The sequence below is a fragment of the Epinephelus lanceolatus genome, chromosome 19 (assembly GCF_041903045.1).
Source record: "Epinephelus lanceolatus isolate andai-2023 chromosome 19, ASM4190304v1, whole genome shotgun sequence".
In the NCBI taxonomy this organism is placed as follows: Eukaryota; Metazoa; Chordata; class Actinopteri; order Perciformes; family Serranidae; genus Epinephelus; species Epinephelus lanceolatus.
The window spans coordinates 11,245,278-11,265,403 of record NC_135752.1 but is presented as its reverse complement, the minus strand read 5'-3'; positions in this window follow the sequence as shown (position 1 = coordinate 11,265,403).

Below are 20,126 nucleotides of genomic sequence, written 5' to 3'. Positions count from 1 at the left end.
ATTACCCCAGAGTCTGCTAAATCTTCCTGCAGGTCTTTTGCAGTCAAACAGGGATTTTGAGTTGCCTCTCTAACAATCCTAGGAACAGCTCATTCAGAAAGTTTTCTTGGTCTTCCAGACCTCAGCCTGACCTCCACAGTTCCTGTTTACTGCAATTCCTCAATTACATTACAAACTGAAGAAAGAGCCATCTGAAAACATTTGCTGTCTTCTTAGTCTTTTCCTGCTTTGTGGGCATTAGTTATTTTAGTTTTCAGAGTGCTTGGCAGCTTTTTGGATGAGCCCATGGCTGCTGATTGATAGGACAAGGTGCCAGGAGTCAGAATATTTATAAAGCTTTGAACTTTACATCTCCTGATCTTTCCCAACGATAACTGTGAACAAGCCAGAGCCCTAACAAGCTAATTATGGTCTGAGACCCTGGTTAAAGTTGTCCAAGAGCTCAAATGTCTTGGCGTGCCCAGACTTTTGCATGAAGCTGCTTTCCTTTTTTGTTAACTCTAAAATTGTACAGGACAAAAATAATACACTAATCTTGCTTAAAATGTTGAAAAGCATGTTTCATCTTTAACTTCACGCCTTTTGGAGATCAGTTCATCTTCTACTTACTTAACTATTGACAGTAAACAAATTTTGACAAGGGATCCCCAAACTTTTGCATGTCACCGTACATGGTCTGTGGGTGTTTAACAGCTGCCATCACCAAGTTATGAGCACCCACGTTACATTCGGCTGAGAACGACCAGTTAACACTCAGTCGTTAAACTAAAACGTCAGACAGTATTGTACTTTTCTATTTGTGATACTGATTTATTTTGTGGTCAGTGCCTGAGTCAGAGCAATTAACATTATATGTCACAATAATGCCACAGTTAGTTAATTCATTCTTTAGGCCAATCACAGCCCCTAGACAATAACGTTAGTCCACTATCGTTAGCTACATTACCTAAGTGGTGTTAACTTAGATGACATTGCTTGTTTCACAATTAGTATTTCACTTTGGGTCAGTCCATCTCAGATGAGCCCAGAGAAGTTGGTGGTGTTTCTGGATGTTGTTGATATATGGCTTTAACTTTGAATGGTAGAGTCTTAACTTGCATTTGTAGATGCAGCGACAAACTGTGTTCACTGTCAGTCCTTTTCTGAAGTGTTCCCAAGCCCATGTAGTAATATCCTTTATACAACCATGTTGTTTTTAATGTTGTTGTTCCATTCAGTGTTGGTTTTCAGCCTTGCCCCTGATGTGCAGATATTGTTTTCCAGACTCGCTGAATCTTTTAATGACATTGATTGCAGATGGTGAAATCTTAACTTCCTTGTAGTTGTTTGTTGAGAAATGTTGTTCTCATAACATTTGTCTGATTTCACAAAGTGAGCACTCTTGCGTCTAACTAACTGAGCCATTTGAGGATGCCTCTTTCATATCCAGTCATTAAATCTGTTACCAGTTAATCTGTTTAACTGTGGAATGTTCCACAAAGGTGTTTTTAAGCATCCCACAACTTTCACAGTCTTTTGTTGCCTCTGTACAAACTTTTTTGGATAGTGTTGCAGGCAACAAATTCAGAATGAGTGCATATTTACAACAAGCGATACAGTTAATCAGTTAGAGCATTAAATATCTTGTGTTTGTACTGTATTCAGTGGGATAAAAGTCAAATAAGGTTTGCAAATCATTGCATTCTGTTTTTTTAATCACACTATACTGCAACTGTGACATATCACGGTGTGTTTTTTAGATGTATGTATAACCGCCACATAACTGGATAATTTTGTAACATTATTTACATGTGGGATAAAAAATATGTGTACATGATGACATTTTCCCCTTATGTATTTATCAAAAGTATCTCGGGTATGATATTGGGGTACACATGTACATTCTGGCTCAGGCACTATGGGTACTTAAGTTGGCGACTTTCTGTCATATATCAGAAGTCTGAGGAAGAGCCGTGGGCTTGAACGATCTCTCTGCATTAAAATCCCTCTAAACGGAAGCTGCTTGGTGTGCAAACTAATTTGTTTTCTGTTTTACACAGCCTCCCAACTTTTTCGGAATCGAGGTTGTATATATTTTCTGGAGCATGGTGTTGACAGTCTAGTCACACGCCAGAGAATTGAGAGCATTTTCTGCAATGTGCAACCCACCTAGGGTATGTGTTGGGCAAGACTGTAAGGATTGATTTGATTTGTTTGGCATTACATTATCAATTGACCATTCACTACTCCCTGCTGGACCTTTGTTAGGCCTACTATTATTTAGCATAACAAGACTTTGGACATCTTAAAGCAGCCATTTGATTGTCTGTAGATTTAAAAACGCCCACCTCCAGAAAGTCTTGTTAGTTTTCTGTTTCAGCAAAAACAACTGATCCCTACTGTTGTTTCATTGTTACATAATGACAGCATATTGTGTCCTTTTCAAACTAACTTCTGTGCTTAAAATTCTTTAGACATCCGTGAGCTTGATGATAGGGGCTTTACTGTATGTGCCAGATCTTGAACCTCTGAGGAGGAAATGGAAGTGATGGGTGACATTGTAGCGTTTAGGGAAGCTGACGGCAAGTCAAGACAGCAGTTCTGGATGAAATACAGGGGGCTAAATGGAGTGGCAAGCCAAGCCAGAGAGGAGTTATAGACCTGCTCCGACAGCTACTCTGGATCCAGCAGCCGCACATAAGTCTGAGGTCAGACAGCATCTGATGCAGATGGAAAATGCAAATCTACCTGATCACTGAAGGCTGCTAGCACCGGTATTATTGCTTAATTTCTGAAGTGAAGAAAAGGGGAATGAAGGATAAAAAGATAACTCTTGTAGTCAGACCTTTAAGTTCTGTGTAAGAAATAATTTTCCTAAGCCAGTTGTCCTTTAGATTATATAATTGGCGTGCTTTTACAGTACTTTTATACCACTCTAATAAGCTATTCAGTTACTATAAATCATAAAGCCGGACGTCCTTTAAAGGGCAACAGGTCACCTTATTAGCTGCCTGGGAATTGTACTGCTGAATTAGAATGAGGGATACCATGACCAGCCTGTCATAGAGGCCACTGAGGAGCATAGGGAGTGGTGGTGGGGCAGAACAGGGCATAGAGATGTAGACTGAGGGAATAGATGGAGAGATGATGAGAGAATGTGAGACAGCGGCTGCGTAGTGGTACTAACATGTGGGAAAAGCGTGAAAGGGAGGGTGAGGGAACAGGTGAGTGAGACGATGAAAAAGTGAGACAGAGTGGGGGACAGAGAGAGAGACATCCTGGAGTAAGCGATTGGAGCTGTGCTCCCCTGTTGTATGCACCAGATGGTGTTCATTGATTATTCATTGCATGCGATGGATGTCACTGTCACCGCACACGGCTCTGCTCCATTCTGCTCTCTGCCTCAGTGCACCTAGGGGCAGAGATGGGGGTGGGGAGAGCTGCATGGGGCTGTGTGTGGATGTTGCAGGGGTTTTCAAACTGTATCATGGTATCTCTAAACGCAGCACACAAATGTGGATGTTCCAATTTATGCATGTGCATTTGCACAGACATACGTACAGGGATCAGTGGGGTTTAGACTGGAATGTGAAATTGGTTTAGGATTAGTCATCAGCCTGCTGCTGATTGGTGTTCAGGCATCAGTAGATAAGTATTAACCTGCATGCGTCTGTATGTCTGAGTTCAGGTCGATTTAATATGCATGATGTATCATAATGTTAGTATAAGGACTGATGTTCGTCATGATTTTGAGGCTAATCTGTGATTTATACCCCAAGTTTAGAGATGTATAGATGCATCAACAGACATGCAAACAAAATGACACCAAAGAGTTCAATCATTAACACTCGTCGACTTTCTCCCACAGACCTTGGCCGAGCTGTTTCTCTCCATCTCTCTGTGATGGAATCCACGATTGCTCTGTCACTCCCAATTTGCATTCTTGATGACTGAGGCAGAGACGGCGAGGGATAAAACGTGGCGGGGAGTCGGTGTCGGAGACAAGTAGCATGATTCCTTGAGGAGATGAGAAAGAGGCGTGCGTGGTGTTTATGCGCGTGATGTAACCTTTTTAAGAGTGCAGGACAGGGATTGTACGCGTGATTGAGGTGGAGAGGTTGAGCACATAATTATGCGTTGATGGTGCAAAGGGGGCAAATTGCCTGGAGCTATCGATCCGGTTACATCAAATGCTGTTCTCACTGCTTCTGTCGAGACTTGTGGTGTCAGGTGAAACTGAGTAATCAGACTGCCCTGACAGGATTCCTGCAGAACAGCAGCTGAGTAAAATGGATGAACACAGCGCCAAATGAGTTTCCAAATTGAAGATATTTGACAATAGCCTGGCATTCTGTGTGAGCCGGCCCTTACGGTATTAAAGTAATTGTGCTATTGACATCTTATGGTGGCGTCGCCAGGCAGTCACAAATCAGGGAAGATACTAAAACCTGCACTGCTGTAATGACTCTCTCCACAGGTAAGGGATCTGTGTGGCTCCGTTTGAAGTCTCTTATCAGCGGCAGGTGGCGATTTTGAAAACATGCAAGTCTCTGTGATAGTCCGAAACAAGTTAGGATGGGAGTTCTTTGTCAGTGCCACTCTTTAATTTCAATCACCCACATCATTTTGATTTTGTCCCCTTGGTATCATTCCAGGTGAACAGCCGATACTGAATAATTCATTGTTCTGTCTCAGCCTGTTCTCAAATCATCTGGAAGCGGGGATTAGAAATGCCTGCACTGAATCAGAACCCATGAGTCACCACTCACCAAAGACTAATTTAAAGTCATTGAAGATCCTAATCTCAAGAATTTTAGTCACTGCTCACATATTTTGTTACAAAAGAGGTATCTGAATGACACACCTTATCTTCTTACGCAAGATTTTTGTACACTTTTCTTGACTTTCATGCTAAAGAAAGACATTTCCTGAGATGAAAAAAAAAACAGCTTTTGTTTAGCTGAAAGAACATTTTCAGGCTTGAAAAATCAATGTCCCATGGATTTTTGTAAAAATCTAACACAAACAAGGATCAGGCATAAACACATTCTGCCCATGTGGAGACCATATATTATTGAAAATCAGTGCGGTGAACATGTGACTGGCTAACAGGCTGGAGCTTGTTGCTCTTTGCTTCCCTGTGATGATTGGCCAGTGTCCCCGAAGAGAATACTGGCACAACTCAAACATGAACAAGAGTGTGAAATCTCCTGTGTGCACAGATGGCACACATTTTGTCACCACAGCTTGTTAGTAATACATACCCGCACGCAAATACGCACCCATGTGCAAGTACATGGGAACACACGAGGCTTGACCCCTGGCAAAAGACCACCCATGTGGCCAAAATGTGTGTGCTGCATGCGGCACAACTGTCATCACTACATGTGGCCACTTAAGTGTGAAAGCAAGTGTATGCTTTGTGGGACACAGTTATGGGTAATGAGGATAAGACAACATTCACGCATCTATACACACACTAATTATGCGCTCATAAGACACAAATACAGATTGCCTAAAAGCCTTTTGACTTTTGAGATATAGAAATGGTGGGAAATATGAACAGTGCTTTGCTCATTAGTCCTCAGTAAGCCCTCAGGCAGTCAGGGGTTTAAAGGTTCAAAGCAGATGCTGTTCTGGTCTGATAGAATTAGATCCAAAATAACCTGATGTGAAAAGAGTGATTTCTGTTCATGTGCTGAGCATTCAGAAAGTAATCAGATCCCTTTGCCTTTTTTTTTTTTAAACATTTTGTTATGTTGCAGCCTTTTGCTAAAATTGTTTAAATGGGACCTATTATGCTTTTCCTTATTTGCTGTCACATATAATTTTACAGTGTTGGATGTTCATATTAAGCTTAACCAAGGTTTCAGTCAATGAAGTCAAAATATGTAACGGAGAGCAAAAACCTGAGGCTTCAGGCCTTTCGGAATACTTTGTTTATAACACTATTCCTACTTTGGCCACAAGCTGATGTCAGCTCGGGACAGATTTCTTTACATGTTCATCTGCTCCATGCAGCACTAGCCTGCAATGCTACATGTATCTACATGCTAACATTAGGGAAACATGTAAACTTTCGCTGTGATTTCGGATCATATTCTTGTTGAAACATGTCCAGTTGTGTTAAGAGGCTTTTATTTGTGATTTTGAACAGGAGGAAGTCCTGCTTTACTCTGTTACAGTCATTCACTGACTGCAAGTACACCGCTACATGTAGCTACATGCTGACGTCAGGGAACATGTAATCTTGGTTGCTGAACTTGATATTTCTCCCTGATTTTGGAGCATATTTGCATGGAGAGTTTGACATCATCTTAGATCTCATTTCTTTGAATCTAGGAAAAATGATTTGCCAGCAGCAATAAATTTGGGACCTATTATGATTTTACATGTAAATGTAAAAGTAATTCTTGCGAGAAAAAACCTAAGGGGACGATCACACAGAAATGAGACGCTAGAGACGCGGACGCTTCAAAGACGCCTGAAATGCTGGAAGCCTTATTCAGTGCGAGCTAGCTACTGGCATCTGACGCTCAAAAAGTTGAAAATATTGTAACTTTTCAGCATCTATGCGCGTCTAAAAACAAGTGTCTACAAAAACGTGTGTCTAAAAAGACGCCGGAAAAACACCCGTCTGAAAAGACGCTTGAACGCCGGTCAGACGCACTGTATCATAGGAAAAAATGGTTTTACTGGCGTTGTGTTTCTGGCGTTTCATCTCGGTGAGATCACTCCCTTAAGCTTCTGATCATTCTGAATACTCTGCTTCCAATAGCGTTTTCTACTCTGGCTATAATATGATGTCATAGTGAGTGTAAATTTGCCTGATCCCAGATTATACACTGCTGGAAAGAAAGTGCCGTTATCCTCGGTTACAGTCTTTCCCCTGCTGCAAGTACAGTGCTAATGTGGTGGCGAAAAGGCCCAGAAATACTTGGCCCTTACAGTCAAGTATGAGGCAGAACATGTTTATCAGAAATTGAGCAACCCTGAATGGTCTCACTCTGGGGAGAAGTCTTAGAACAGAGTGACCTGGCAAACATTGCAATGGAAAACATTTTGGTTTGAAAAATTATGTCGTTGGCAGAACAAAGTGTGATGGAATGCCAAGTGAGACAACCACATTAACGAGTTCTAGGAAATGGCAGGAAATCACACACACACACACACACACACACACACACACACGTGGAAAGTTAGGTATGATGCTTCTAAGGAAGAGTATAAGAGTGTACTGTGTGAACTGCTCTACGGAGCTGTCTCGTTGTTGCAGTATGTGACATTTGTATCTGTGTATTCAATAAAATCCTGCAAGGCTGGAAGATCGATCCTTTGTCATAAGACTCTTTCTTCAACACTAACATACATGTAGCTACCTGCTAACGTGAGAGAAACATATAATCTTGGTTGCTGATGCTGTTGATTTCTCCCAGATTTTGGATCATATCCCTGCTGGAACATGTCAGTTTGTTTTAAGAAACTTTTATTGGTAATTTTTGGTGGTAGAAAGCAGACGTTTCGCTAGACTTTTTTGTCGCCGGTCATTTTGACCGACAGGGTCATAAAAATCCGGTCATAATCTATTTTTACCAGTCATTTTAATTTTCATTTTTAAATGATAATAAAGATATTCAAAGACATTTAGTTTTCATTCGTTCGTTTTTAAAAAATCCAACAAGCAAGTTATAAAGTGTGCATTAATAAGGACATTAACGAAAAGATGAACAGACATCCACACACCCGTGCCATTAGGCTTCGCCCTGGACACACAGGACGGCACTAACGCGTCACTAACGTGTCTGTCCAGGGTGTTATGTAGTGCCTATAGGCTCGGTGACACAAAATTAAAATTGTAATGAAGTGATTAGGGTATTGAAAAATGTGTTCGGTTATGCACTGTTGTGTTTTTTTAAATTATAAACACGGTATTTTCTCCTCACATTCCTCAGTGCGTGTTGTTGTTATTTTATTTTGAAAATTGGCCGGATTCTCTTGTCTTTTCTGTGTCCGACTTCCTGTTTGGTACAATCCGCTCTATGCAGCTTGACAGAAGCGCTCGCGTCTCGCGTGAAAAATAGACCAGACGCCGAACTGAAGCGCTGCCTCTACTCTGCGGGCGCTCCGCTCTGCTCAGCGGCCTGTGTGGACAGTCAGATAGGTTAACATTGGCAATGACTGAAAACTGCCTCCGCTGCTGGGCGCTGCGCTTCGGTTCCGCGTCCAGTGTGTCCAGGGCGTTATGTCAACAACGCTACATGAAGCAGATGAATGACTTTTTCTCTGCAGTGTGAAAACGGCAGCCACGTAAACCACTGACTGTGCACTCTGCCGCCAAGTGGACAGGGGTGGTAATTGCAACCGGTCAAAATGACCGACGGCCTTCAGATTTTCCGGTCATTGTTGTAAAAAACCAGTCAGTGACCGAGAATATCCGGTTAACGCGACTTCTGGTAGAAAGTGACACTATCTTCTGTTAGCCTCATTCCCCTATCTACAATGATTGAATGGGACACCAAGATGTGGAAGACCCAAGAAATGCTGACCAATTACAGCAGACCAGGCTTATTCAGAAGGGGGGCTTAAAAAGACAGCCGCTAAAATGAGCATTTCAGACAGAGGGTGTGCACAAGCATAGAACATGTCCACACAATGAGCATAGTAGGCCCTCTTTAAAATATTTTCTCCTTTATCAGTCTAAACTCAGTGCCCCAGAGTGACAAAGCGAACATAGGATTATCAAACTTTTTAAGTTTATTTAAAAAAAAAAAAAGTGAAATCACTTTAACATAAGTATTCAGACCCCTAACTCAGTTCTTGAAGCACCTCTGGTAGCAATTAGAGCCTCAAGTTTTCTTGGACTGCTGGATTAAGTTGTTACAGGTTGGATGGGGACTGGCAGTGGATAGAAATTTTCAGGTCTCTCCAGAGATGTTTGATTGGGTTTAGGTCCAGGCTCTGGCTGGTTCACTGAAGGACATTCACAGAGTTGTCCCTAAATCACTCCTGCTTTGTCCTGGCTGTGTGATTTTCCTGTTCCCTAAACTCTGTCCAGTCTCCTAGTCCCTGTCACTGAACCCCCCACCCCAAAGCATGACCCTGCCACCACCATGCATCACTGTTAGGTTGGTGTTGTGCAAGTACTGAAGCTGTGCCTGTTTTTTTTTTTTCAGACATGATGCTTTGAGGCCAAACAGTTCAACCATGGTTTCATCAGACCAAAGAATCTTGTTCCTCACAATCTGAGAGTCCTTTAGGTGCTTTTTTTTTTCCTTTTTTCAAACTTCAGGCTTTCATCAGTTTTCCACTCCCCCAGGTCTGCACCTAGACACAATCCTGTCTCTGATCTCTGCAGGAAGTTCCTTTGACCTCAAGGCTCAGTTTGTACTCTGATGTGCATTGTCAGTGAGGCCTTATATAGACAGGCATATGCCTCTCCTAATCAGGTCCAATCAGTTGAATTTACCACAGGTGGACTCCAATCAAGGCACAGAAACATCTCAAAGACTCTCAAGAGAAATGGAAAGCACCTGAGCTAAATTTCAAGTGTCATAGCAAAAGCATGTGAATTTTGATGCCACATTTCAGGTTATGTTATGTCTTTTCAATGAATCTGAGTGTAGATTGATGAGGGGAAAAATTAAATAGATTTCAGTATAAGGCTTAAATATAACAAAATGTGAAAAAAGTGTAAGAGTGTCATTTTACTTGCTAGAACTCAGGTATATGTATCGTCAACCTTGCTTTTTGAAAAAAATTACATTTTGCAACTCATTTGCATTATCAAATCTGTTTTGTAAGAAATATATGGCTTCATAGATTACATTTTGATTGACCTAAAAAATATTCATGCCGAATTTGTCTGCAAAATGTTCACTGTGAATGTGAGGACAGGGGGATGTTGTATACTGTAAATCCCTCTGAGGCAAATTGTGATTTGTGATATTGGGCTTTATTAGTAAAATTGAAACTGAAATTGAATGTGTTTAAATTATTTCCATACAAACAGCTCCTGGGGGCTAAAGCACAATTAGCATTTTCATGGCTGTGTCAGGGCAATCTAGAGCAGCAAGGGAAAGACAGGTCTTTATTAAAGCTGCTATATTCAAAATTTATGTATATTAACGATGGATCAAGAAAGTACTTCATGTGCACATGGTGGCTTGCAGCAATGAACCCACAAATTATCACTTGACTCTGCTGTTTTCCCAAGCTCCAAGGGGTGTTGAAGCGTCTTTCAGGTCAATGATTTGGTTTTCCACAACTTTCCTGTTTTGGTCCAGTGTCACCACCCTCATCAGGGTCATTTTAAGATGCAGCAGGCAACTAAAACCCACTGTACACTTCCTGCATAGCATCAAACAGCAAAAAGATAAAGTTAGCAACTAGCTAACATTGAAGCATTTATTAGCTAAGCAGCCACGTAGTTCCCTGAGGAGTTGATGGAGACCAAAGCAGAGAGTGCATACTATATTTACATTCATCACATGGCCTGGAACATGACTACAAATTAATATTAATGTTGCTGCTTGTCTGCTAGGTGTGTAAATAAGCAGCTGTTTGCTAACAAGTTGGCTATATGAAGTTAGGTGATAATATGTCAGTGTTGTGTGTACCGCTTGTTTTTGCTGCCCCCAAGTGACCAAAAAGACAGGCGTAAATATTAAATAGGCTGCAAACACTGACTTCAAATATAAGCAGCACATGCTGACATTTTCAATATTCAACTGAAACCATTATCTTTCTATAACCAAGTGTCCTAATCCTAATATGGGGACACAAACCTCATCTCTGGTGTCAAAGTATGCACTTTGTATGCCCAACCATCCACCCTAATTGCCTCTGTACAACTTCTGTGTTATATAAATATTGGACAAACATGTTGTATCCTTGCAGCATTTACCTTTTCTTTAAAATGTTTTGGCAAAGCATGCTAGTACATTAATTTTGCCGGAAACAGGGACTGTGATCTCATTCTGTGCATGGTACAAAGATTAAGTTTGGTGTGGTATCTATATGTGGTACACACAGCTGTATGTGTATGCATGCACCCACCCTTGCGATTACAGTGCATTAACGAAAATGCTAATTAAGGAGACATTTTGTTACAGAGCAGGTGTTGAATTGCTGACAGGGACACAATTGTAAATGAAACCAGTGCACTGAGAATCACAAACGGGACATCTGAGTTCTTTTTACTTTGCCTTTTTTATTGCGCCATAATTAAAATGAATTGTCTTTATTGCTGTTGTTTTTCGCCCTCAGTCCTATTCTTTATGGTTCTATTGATTTATTATTGGCTGTTATTCCAACCCACACTGGGCTTGTAATAGTTTTAGCTTGGAGATTGCTCCCAGCTACAATGAAAACGTGAGACCTAGGGTTTATTTCTGTTTCGTTCCCCCTGCCAGTGTGATGAATCTGAATGGAAAAATTCATAATGGAATAGTAAAAGAAAGAGTGTGTTTGAGAAACTGTTGTTATGTGTCACCTTGCATTAAATTTGAAAGGGCTCACAGTAATTGCTTGAGTGCGGGGCAGGTCCTAGGCCGTGGAAATGTTATCACTGCCTTGGTTCTCTTGACAGTTAGAGATTAATCATGTTTTAATATCTTAAAGGGACAGTTCTCCCCAAAATCATAAATACATGTCTGTCCTCTTACCTGTTGTGCTGTTATCAATCTAGAGTGTTTTGGTGTGGTTTGCAGAGTGTCTGAGATATTGGCCATAGAGATGTCTGCCTTCTCACAAATTAGGGCTGGGTGATATGGCCTAAAAAAAAATCTCCGATTTTTTCACAAAAAATCTGATTCACGATTTAAATCGATTTTTTACCCTCCTAGTTAAAAAAAAAAAAAATTGCGGCCTGGTAGCACATACCCGGAGTCCAAAACTTTCAGCATGTGAATAAACCCTGGCTTTTCCACGGTAGCCTATATATGGGCACCACATCTCTTGCAATATACATGGCGACTGCATCTGTGATCACTTTCCACCGGACCCCTTTCTTATCATAGGCCTACGGCAGCGTTTCCCCTACCATCATATTGGATCACAACAGAAGTCATTTAAGGTTACCTTTCCTATAGAACAGGTCTATACCTTGTCCTTTTATTAAACAAACTAAATAGCCTTATGTTACAGGCTGAGCCTGATGTGAGTGGCTTGTGTGTGTGGAGCTGTGTATGTGTGTAGTTGATGTAGGAGGTATGAGACGTTAGTGCGCCGGGTGTGGTGTGTGACGTCAGACGGATGCGCCCCAGGAAGAAAGTGAGGCATGTGTTATGTTGTTTACATCGAGCAGCCACAGTGAAGAAGCCTACGCAGTTCTGCATGCTGTTTTTGAGTTATTTCCCTCTATGTAAACGTCAGACACTGATGAGAGAGGCTGTGCATCATCCCTGCAGTGCTGAAAATAAAGTGCCGTTCTTTAACGCAGATGAAGTCCCGTTGTTTATGTGTTGTTGCCACAACGAGCTAACACAAGCTAAAGGAGCTAATGGTCTTCGGAGGTCTACTTCGGTTCGGGGGTCTGCCAGCTTGGCGTTGTCAACACTTATTTATCTTATTTACACAACGGCATGTCATTTATGTCCCTACACGGTGCACGTCTAAAATCCTCCTCTGCTCTCTGTGTCGCGCACGGCGGAGTTCGGCCCTGATGCGCACACACAGATACAGGTGAGCACACAAAAGCGCTGAAGAACTTGTTCCCTTTCTTGAGAACGAGTTCTTCAGCACTCGCTGCCATGTTGTTTGTGTGTCAAGCGCGTGGGGGTGGAGGTGTAAGCCCACTCTGAACTACGGGAGCCTAGCGTGGAGCAGTGGTGGCAGATTTTAAAGAGAAACTCGATTTTCATTAAAACAAATCGGCCTAAACTACAAATTCGAATTAATCGATAAAATCGATTTATCGCCCCGCCCTATCACAAATATAATGGAACTAGATGGATTGTGCATCAAAGTGCCAAAAAATACATTTGAAAAACATCCCGTTCTCATTTCAAAATCATCAAATACCTCGCTTGGTCAATGATTTCCACGTCATACACAGGTGAAAAAAGGCAGTCTTTTGCTGTGGTATGATACGCTGCTGGACAACGTGAGTTTGAAACAAGGCCAGACAAAAACGTAATTTAAGGATCTGGAGAGTCCCTATAGGGCAGGCAGGAGTGGTGGTGGATAGGTCCAACAAACACTGGACTTTCACCCAGGAGCCCGTGTTCACTTACCATATGAATGTTGAGCTAAACCATGATGTTTTTTCAGCACCTAGCCTCATGCTTTTTTTGCACAAGGAAATAAACCTAAATACAAGGTTTTTACTGATGTAAGTTTATTTTGAAAAAGACTATATGCATCTAATGAGCAGAAACTGTACATTTCTTGTGGAAATTAAAGTATGTTTTAAAGAGGCACAATGCATCTAACAGGCATCCCAGAATGCTAACAAAAGACGCACCCAGGATCTCTAGCATGTCATATGTGGACATGAAAGTCCACTGACAAAGCCACAGTATGTGACGAGTTCGGAGTGAGAACATGTTGAACTCAGCAGCATTTCCTCTTTCCAGAAATCATGACTACTGAACTACCCCCCCCCCCCCCCCAACCATATCACAGAAGGAAGCGTGCTACATGCAACAACAACTGCTAGCTCACCTAGCACCACTGAGCTAGCTAATGTTACAGTACAGCCAAGGAGGGTGCAATTAATGTTTACATCTCAGGCTGTCACGAGCACGAGCCTCTCATCCATGAGTAGATGCCTGCTTTCTTCTGCACAGTGATATGGTTGGTGGGTGTAGTTGGGTAGAAAGAAAAAAGTTCCTACATGAAACTGCTGACAACAGGCTCTGTGGATTATCTTGAGTAACTGGTTCATGATTTCTGGAAAGAAACATTGCTGTTGAGTTGTTGAGTACATTTGATGTCTCCAACACTTGGGAACTTACACCAAACAATCTAGATTGATAAACCGCACTACAGGAAAGAGGAAAAGTGTGTATGAGGTGTACTGTCTCTTTAAATGAAACTTGAACTATATGGTACATTGCAGAACTTAAGGGAGAAGCCAAAATGTCTGAAACTTCTGGTTCAACACGACCAAAATCAAATAACACTACACTCTTTTGTTGGAATAATCATGGCTAAAAGCCAGGGATAGCTTTAATATTGCAGTAGTGTCATTGAAATTCTGCAATTTGCGGATTAGTCTGACCTTTTCAAGTCAAGTACTTGGCACCAACATCTGAATGCAGGTTGTGATCTGTAGTGATTACAGCTGCATCTCTGAATAAACCATTCAGGTCACAGTTAGCTGGTTCCAACTCTGAATTCTCATGAATTAAATCTTCACTTAATCTGACCTGCTGAAAAACATGGTGGGGTATTTGCATTCATGTGTGTGCCTGTGCTTGTTAGAACTAACCAGTCCAGCGTAGCTCATAGTGCTCAGTATTTTTTTGAGATAGTCAGAGTGTTAATTCATTACAGAGCTAATGTTGGGCGCATTAATTCAGTCAGAGGATGTTAAATTTAGTAAAAACTGCTCTGCTCCTTAAGAGAGCTCTTAAGAAATCTGAGCAACAACAAGGATTATGCTGAAAGAGCTAATCCCCCTTTAACAAAACACACACACACACACTCACACACACATATATGTATATGAATTTTTAGATCTTAGTAAAGTCAACAATATCAAAGGATGCTGGGTTGGTGGAGGGATTTGCAGCAGCAAACAGCATTTGCATGGAGGTTTCAGAAATACACAAAGTGTCAGGTTATATTCATACAGGTTGCACACCTGTATGAATAATATTGGATGTCACTAGTCAGCTAGTAGTTAAGCAGCTGATGAATGAAGCAGCTGGTGCCAGTTAATCAGCTAATGCAATCACAACTTCAGTGCTCTACTTGAACTAATGCTCTGCTTCACATGTTGTCAGTCAAATGTCACGCCAAGTGTATTTATTCACTGTTCGTCTTGCTGTTTTTGGTGTCTGTGGTCGTGATTTTTCAGACATTTCCCAGAGCTGCATTACATAATTTTACATAAATTTGTAGCAACTTCTCTCACTTGTTTCGTGCAAACGCAGCTGCACAAATGAGTCACGATAAGTTGAATGTCAATTAGCAGTTTGTGTCAGCTTTAATAGACTGACAGTCGGTTTTCAAGGATACATAACTCAACCTTCAAGTATACAAAGAGGCCACAGAGACTTCAGCCTGAGAGTTGGTATCAAAGGTAAATTATGTAACACGGCGTCAGGAAAAGTCTACAGTCATGACACCGTGCCATCACTTTTTTCTTTTTTTTTTCAGCAATATAGAGTGTAAACTGCAGTGCTCTGCAACATTTTTTTTGCAACCCTCTTGCTGGCACATAGCTTTCTATCACTGATAAGTGGTTTTGTCCTTGGGGGAATGATGCACCTTACAGCTGGCCAAAGCAAGGTCAAACCTCTCACTGTGTCCGTCCTTTACTCCCAGAAGTGCTGCTGCAGTAGCCGTGGCATTTAGAGGGCAAATATGCAGAAGATAATTAGCCGAGTGCACCTATTTAAGTCTGGGGTAAACAAGGCATCGGTGCAGAAATGAAAAGAGAGAGCCAACGTTCAAAATGATGAAATGAAATGCAACTGTCAGGTTCACAGGCATGTGTGTGTGTGTGTGTGTATTGGGGGTTGGGGTTGGGGGTTTGACGGGGACTAGAGGGAGTGCTGCTATGTCTCTTGATGCGCCAATCACTGCTTAAAGATGCAAATATATTCAGCTCCTGACTGACAGCTCATCGTGCCATACGCTGGGAGACCTTCCGCCAAACATGTTTCTCTCTGTGTTTTTTTTTCTGTCTGTCTCCCAAATCCTATCTCTAACTCTTTCTGGGGAGCAAAGCAGCTTGTGTTGGCCAAGCACTCGGAGTGAAAATAGAAGCAATCATTTATTCATCGATTGAAACATCAGAGGACTAAGAGGCAGTGAGGGAGTGAGAGCAACAAAGAGCGGGAAAGATAGACTGGCTGGAGGATAAGGGAGGGAAAAAAGGGCGGTGGCGGGGCTAAGTGAAAAGGAGTGGAGAACAGGCAGGGAGAGGAAACTGTTGAGTGAACAAAAAGTGGACAGTTTTGCCTTAATAGACATCACAGTGTACAAAAGAAATGTCAAGTGATGGAAATACAAATAGGGGTTATTCCAGCTGTAACACTGTTAGATGGTGACAGGTAAAACGCTTGTGATTTAAAAGAAATGCTTAGCAACCAATAAAACCTAGAAGTATTTGATATAGTCGGTATCAAGGTGACAGAAGCAAATAGCAAGAAAAACTTCTAATAGCTCCAAAACAGTGCTTTGTCGGATGATTTATGTATTTTTAAAGCCTTAAAGGGACAGTTCACCCCCAGATCAAAAATAAATATGTTGTTGCAGAGATGTCTGTCTTCTCTCTATTATAATGGAACTAGATGGAGCTCGGTTTGTGGTGCTCAAAGCACCAGGAAAATGAATAAATAGATAAATAAACATTCTAAAAACAGTAGTAATGTTTCTTTCTAGAAATCATGACCCCAGCCTATGGGTAGGAACTATTTTCTTTCTCTTTCTGCTGAACTGCACCTGCCAACCGTAGGCTATCACTGAGCAGAAGGAAGCGTGCACCTTCTCAAAGATGAGAGGCTCTAACTTGCAACAGCGCGAGATGTAAACATTCCTCCTTGACTGAGCTGTAACATTAGCTAGCTCAGTGGTGCTAGGTGAGCTAACAGGAGATGCAAACCTTCTGTGCGATGATATAGTTGGTGTAGCTGTTGAAATCCTGACCTGGTTATTCAATAATCCACAGACCTGGATGTGAGCAGTTTTATGTAGGTACTATTTTCTTCCCACTGAGCTACACCCGCCAAACGTATCACCACGCAGAAGGAAGCGTGCCTCTGCTGTCAGCTCACCTAGTAACGGTGAGCTAGCTCGCTCAGCTGAGGAGAACGCTATTAATGCTTACATCTTGTGCAAGCTAATTAAGGAGACATTTCACATGTCACAATCGCGAGGGTATAGGTTTAATTTCAACATTTGTGGGGACATATATATTAAAGTGTAGGTGGAGGGGTCCTCCCCCAGGAAATTTTGGCATCAAACACTGCACTTCCATTCAGTTTTACACACCGATTCATGATGGAAATGTCTGTTTTTTTTCTGTGTCTTTTGTTAAGGGGATTTCCTCTTTAAATGTGCAAGTGCACCTATTTACATCAATGATAAATTAACTGATTTTAATTAATTCATAAACCCCAGACTTGAATAGCTAAAATGTTTTTTAGCAAGATTTCTACTCTCTGCACATTCAAGACACCTCTTACATATCCGCAACTGTATACTTGTACTATAGGGGAGAACATTGTGCATTACATTTACCCTACAGATACATGTTACTGGTTATAATGCAGATTCATATTTTTACTCACAAATAGCAATTAAAATATGATGCATTATTGTTTATTCAACTATAGCATTGTATATGAATTGAAAGCTCCACCTGCAACAAATTTTAAGTAAATTTATATACATTGTGCCAATAATTCCTCTCCTGAATGCAGGAATGTGACTTTAACTTGCTTGGGGCGATGAATAGTTTTACTTTTAAAAGTTTTGAGTACTTCTGAGTACCGACATTTCCAGCTAGAGAAACGGAAAATAAAGGAAGGCAATTTGTCTGGGGCCTCAAATCACTAAATCCACCCCTGATAATAATAAAAGCACAGCGCAGGATGAAAGGGGAGACACAGAGCAATATTCCATCCAAAGTCACTGACTAAAACTGAAATTAAACCAAAGTAGTCTGTACAAGTCTGAATATGTCACTCTGCACTTTAGTGCTGTGAGGGAAAACTCCGCTCTCTAGGCACAGTTTAAGCAGTGAAATACGGAAACTAACTAAAAACACTTCTGATCAGACATAGTACAGAATGATCCCGTCTGAAAATATAATGCACTGCCTCTGATGGAATCAATACAAGACCTCATTTGTCTCTTATTACTGTATGCAGAACTGTTAGAATGAGGATAATGCGAACAAGTTTGCTAAAATATTGGTAGGGACATGTCCCAACTGTCCATATTATGCAAACCTACACCCTTAAGAGTTGATGGATGCTTCCCTCTCTGTGGTGATACTATTAGCAGGTGTAGTTCAGCAGAAAGAAAATAGTTCCTACATGAAACTGCTCACAACAAGGTCTGTGGATTATCTTGAGTAGCTGGGTCATGATTTCTGGAAAGAGACAATAGTGTTGATTTTTTCAAATGAATTTCTTTAAGCTTTGAGCCCCACAAGCTGAGTGCCATCTTGTTCCATTATATTCAAGAGAAGGCAGACATCTCCACGGCTGATATCTGCAACACTCAGCAGCTCACATCTCAACAATCTAAACTGATCAATAGCACTACTACTACTATACAGGTAAGACAAAGCTGCGTATTTTAACTGGGGGGTGAACTGTCACTTTAAACCAAGCCTGTGTAACATCTACTGAACAGCAGTGTGGCCCAAGTGGCAATCAAGCTAACTGTTGCTAACATTAGCCTCTATGAGCTACTAGTAACACCAGACTAAGTAGGGCTTTAGCAGCAAAACCCCTGAGTGCACTGAAGTGAGCAACAGTGCATGTTATTGCTCATGAATTCAACTTCTCATCTGTCAGAGGAAGAATATTTCCTCTCTCAAAAGCTACATAGCCTCACCCTGAAACTTTAAATAATATGACAGGGTCTGTAAATGCTAAATGCTCTTTTCCAGGAACCCAACAAAAGAACAGAGTGACCGCTCTGCAATCTTAATGACAGACAATCCAAAAGGCAGGAAATAAGAGCATTAGTTCTGATGTCAACGTGAACAGTCATGCACTAAGTGTGCTCACCCACATGGCAGCTTGCAGCTTCTTAAGGCAACAATCCCAGCGTCAGATTTCTCTGTTTTATTGACACGAATCATTAACTATCTCATCTCAGATACAACACATGTCCAGCAAAGCGCAAAAAGAGTGAAAAGCTTTTGTCCTCTGCAAGGGTATACATTTAAACAGCATTATCCTTCACTAGCAGTGGGGTGGGGAAACATGACATGAGACAGGTTTATCCTCTATAAAAAAAAAAAAATTAAAAAACTCTCCCTACTACAGGCGCATGATGTGAATCGAAGATGGGAGGACCGGGTTCCCAGGATACAAGACTCGATACATTCTGTTTTTTTTTTTTTTTTTCTTCGTAGAGATGTGAGCTAGATAGATTCATCCCACGCAGTCCAAATAAACAAATACAGAGAGGCAAAACCGGTGGCAACAGTTACAGTGATACAAGAACATTTGAAAAATAAAATGATTGCAAAGAAAAAGATAAATCAACAAAACATGAACTAAATAGAAAGAAGCAGGAAAAAAAAGTAAATATCTTTCCTCAAATCCCAAAGGTATTCCACCTTGTTCCCCCTAACTCCCTCCCTCCCTCCTTTTTTTTTTTTTTTTTTAGTATCATACAGCAAAAAGACATTCAGAAGAGCAGACCGGAGTGATAGAAAACACTCATGCAAAGAAAGCCTTTTTCACACATAGTCACTAACACGGGAAAAATCATCTCAAACAACAGCGCTGTCAACAGTCAGTGCCTTCAGGTCTTTTAGTGGATGTTGTTATTGTTGTTTGCTGTTTCTCTACAGACTTTTGATTTGCTACTGTACTTGATAAAAACGATATGACACCCATTAAAGGCTATCAAGTCTTCTGACTAGAGTGACCTCCCACTTTTCTATCTGTCCATTGGACCTGGGGATCCAACAGTTTATTACCAACAGTCTTTGTGTCAGGACCCCCAATGACCAAAAGAAAAGTTCAGATGGGAGGATTTCTATAGAAGAACCGGAGCCACAGGAATGAGCTTAGGTTGATATCCCTTAATATAAAAAAAGGCGTGATGATTCTTTTTTTTTTGGCATCTGTTCTTATTCTTTTGATATATTTGTCTACTTTTACAATCATTTTCTATGCGGCAAACAATTAAAGAGTTTCATTCCAAAATAAAAAACCTCTAACAAAATGATGGCAGCTATTAAAATAAAGTCTACTATGGGTAACTATTAAAGACCTTTATTTACAAAA